This window comes from Mus pahari, chromosome 16, assembly GCF_900095145.1.
Source record: "Mus pahari chromosome 16, PAHARI_EIJ_v1.1, whole genome shotgun sequence".
NCBI classification, from domain to species: Eukaryota; Metazoa; Chordata; class Mammalia; order Rodentia; family Muridae; genus Mus; species Mus pahari.
In genome coordinates, this window is record NC_034605.1 from 18360507 (window position 1) to 18364710 (window position 4204).

A 4204-nucleotide genomic window follows, 5' to 3' on the forward strand; every position below is an offset into this window, starting at 1 on the left:
AAAAAAAAATGTAAAAAAAAAATGGGAATACATGATAATATAATAAAATATTCAAACTATAAATGAATATCTAAGGATCAATTCAGATATAAAAATATTCTAATAGAAAAATAAATGAGAACAAAAGGCAAATATTACACCGAATATTTTCAAATTCCTTTAAGTAGATACTCACTCAATCCTTCAAGGAGGTGAGCCTACTGTTGCCCCTGTGCCTTAAGAAGATATCTACTTAATAAATATCAAGCCAATTGTCCTGCCACTGACCCATGCTTTAAGTAGATACTTAACCTTCAAGGAAGTGGATCTAGCACCTTCCTTTGGGTTATGCATTGCTTGGGGATTTTTTTCCCAGAATAGAGAATGTAAGTAAGAGTCTCATGCTACACTGACTGAGCTAGCCATGTGGTCATGAGAATGTCAGTAAGTAAACAAATTTTCTGTGGATAAGCCTGGCAAAACTGCTTCAGAGAGGTGATAGGCCAAGGTAGAAAACAACTCAGTTACCACACATACCCTTGACATGAAAGGTCCCAAAGCACATGACTCCAATCAGTCAGTGAGAAAAACATTACATAGACCCAGACTGAGGAGTGTCAGAAATAGAGAAAATCTCGGAAACTGTCACAGTCAACAGGGGTTTCTGCAGAAAAATCTGTGTTCGTGTGTGTATGTGTGTGTTTATGTGTGCGCTCATGTGTGTACATATTTGTATATGCATGTTTATATGAGTATATGTGAGAGTGTATATGTGTGTGCATGTGTTTGCACATGTGTATGCATGTGCATGTGTGAATGTGTATGTGCATGAGCATTTGTTAAGTGTGTGCATGTATGTGCTAACTTATGTGGAAATATCTTTCTGTATGTGTATGCAAGTTTATGTGTAAATGTCTCTGTATATATATGTATATGTGTGTGTGTGCGTGTTCTTGTATATTTATGTGTGTAAGCACATGTGTTTGTGTATGCCTCTGTGTATGAACATATATGTTGTACATGTAGGGTATCTATGTGTGTTTTTGCATGTGTGTGTATGTGAATACATGTGATGGTGGAGATCAAACCCAGGGCTTTATGTATGCTTACCATGTATTCTATCAATTGAGCTACTTCCCTACCCAAAGGGTTTTCCTGGTTTTATTTATATTTGTTTTTATCACTATAAATTTAATTCATGGGCTTGCAATGACAGCAAGTTCTCTATCACTGTGCTAGTCTCATTCTTTGGGACATATTTTGTTTGACCAGAACTTCATAAATTACCCACTTCAAAACAAACCTTGTGGACCTGTATCTCTAGCCAGAGACATCCTCTGAAATACTTCATGTGTATTTGTCAAGGATTTCTAGGAGTTTTCTCAGAGAGTATGAGAAATATGAAGCAAGACTTATTTAAGTTAGAAAATAAACTATGCAGCAATGAATAATAAAAAAAAAAACCAGGAACTACTACTTAAAATAAAAAATAACAAAATATTTTGAGATTAAAAATTAAAGACTATACAAAGATCCATTATCAAAATAGGAAATGACTCATATTCAACTTATTTTTGTTAATATTTATTAATAATGGCATTAGTACAGAACAAATGCTAACAATCCAGAGTTCATCCTGGAGCCATAGGTTGTGTGTCATGGCCTAGCTACAACAGGGCAGTCCCCTCTCTGCTCTTTTAACCCAAAAGGTGCTGCTACTGTGATGATCACAGTGTGATGCTGCTGTGATGCTGCTACTGTGATGATCACGGTGTGATGCTGTGATGATTCTGTGATGATGCTGTGATGATCACGGTGTGCTGCTGCTGTGATGATGCTGTGTTGATGCCTTCAGGACAGCCACCGTAATAGTGTGTATCTCATCAGACAATGTGGAAGTGCACTCTTCTGACATGGGATCGGAAGAAAACAAAATGTTTTGACTGACCCTTAGGCATTCAGCTCTCTACTTTTGACTCAAGAACATGAATGGCAAATGGTTCAGCACTCAAAGTAATTCTGCTGGGATCCTCTACTACAATTCAATCCTGACCCTCGCTGGAGACAACATCAGATGCTACAGGATGCGGGCTTAGTTTCACAAGTCTATTCCTTAAGTCACTTCAGATGACATTCAGGAATTGTTAGGCTCTTACATATAATTCTACTGACTGAAGTTCCAGGGGTCATGGAGGGGTTACAGCTACGTCAAACATTTCACAGGGCTAATTGACTGACTGATATGTCAATACTTGTAGAGAGTTGGGATATTAAAGGTTAGGAAACAGATTTGTCTTAGACCATCTTTAGCTCCCTTAATAGCCATTGATTTTCTGTCTCTGTGCTTGACCCAGTACCCTAGTGACTCCTAGTTAAATCTTCTTGGAACGTACAGATACCTGCCTTCTACCCGGGCAAAAGTTAAGGAAGACAAGATAGAATCTGAGGTCTGCAGCTGAGACTTCACTATCTGATGTAACCGGTTGACCTGACAGATCCACCAATATATTTGAAAAGTGTCTTGATATATAACTTTATTTGTTCTGTGATGATAAAAACTTCATGTCACCATGATATATAACTTTATTTGTTCTGTGATGATAAAAACTTCATGTCACCATAGCAGAACCCAGTATTTGGGACAACTGAATTTGGGTTCCCAGGCCTGGTCCACTCCTAGTTGATTTTAGAATTATTTGTGTCTTACTTTCTTTGAGCTGGGAACTTTGGTTTTGCATTGGTGCTCTGACTTACAAACGGGGATCAGGGATTGGAAACCAGTCAGATAGGACACAAACCCAAAAGTAGCAGTCCCAAGGATGTCCTTGTGGGAATCCAGGAAAGCCAGAGAGAGTTGTCATGCCTTGCTCCTTGATATTTCTTAGCCTTGTTCCAAAATTATATGAGTGTTACAAGATATTTGAACCTGCTTCTAGTTAGAGTGAGGTTCAGTCCTTAGCACATACCTTTAATCCCAAACAGTGAAGGTCAAATTAGTTTGTAAAAGGAAGTACCCAGGCTTGAAAGTGATGTCTAATTGAGTGGCAAAAAATGATGACAAATTAGAGAAAGGTTTGACAGAATAGGATATGTCCAACTCTCACAAGAAGAGAGAGGAAAGAGAATCTACCTGATAGAGAGAGCCTGACAGTACAGGAAGGAGAGAGTGCAGTGCAGGAACGCAGCAGCATTTGTGGAGAGCAGCACAGTAGAGTTGAGATGACGGGGCACCACAGAGAGGGGGAAGGAGGAAGGAGGCAGTTTTACCAGAAGAGTTTTACAGAAACAGATTGAAGGGAGAACAAGCTAGACACAGGTAAACACAGAACAAGCAAAAGAAAGGGAAGGAACCAGAAGGTTAGAAATAAATAGCTAAAGTTAGTTTGAGACTAAGCAGAGAAATTCAGAGGCCAAGAGAAAAGCCAGATTGAATAAATCAGCTTGGGGAGAGGAGTTTTGAGCCAGAACAACTGAATTAAACCAGCCAGCCAGAGCTCAGAAAGAGCTAGAAAGGGTGAGCTTATTCTTCAGGAAATCTCAGAAGCTGAAAAATTCTAGGCCTAGATAAGATTGTATGGAGGTTAGAACCTTCCAGGTTTCTGTCTAGGGCAGCAGAGAGAGAGAGCATGCCTCCCAGACAGCAATTACAACAGGAGAATAACATATGAACACCCAACTGCAAGACAGAGAAGGAATATACACACCTTATGGTTGGACCAACAGGGCTGGCCAAGTCATTTTCTCTCTAACTTGCCCAAGTCTCTACCACACATCCTTACAACAGGTCCCAGACTGGCACTTTTACGGTATCATCTTTCCAGGGACCCTCTTTCTTCCTCTGTAGCCCCCTATAATAAACTTTCTAAAACTTACCTTCTGCTCTGTGAATTTCTTTCTTTGAATTTTGGAAACAAAAACTGGAAAGCCATTGGTTTGGGAAGGGCTTGGTGACTGTTGAGTTTTCTGGACCCTAGTACTAAAACTAACCTCACTAAGAGCTGAGAAACAATCTGTTGAACTCAAAGATACCTCCTAATTTTTCTGTATCAATGCTATACCATCCTGAGATTTATTAATTTGCTAGAGTGGCTTAAAGACCTAATGCATATAAATTTTCTATCATAAAGTGTATTAGAGCAAATGCCTCTGCCTCTGCCTCTGCCTCTGCCTCTGCCTCTGCCTCTGCCTCTGCCTCTGCCTCTGCCTCTGCCTCTGCCTCTGCCTC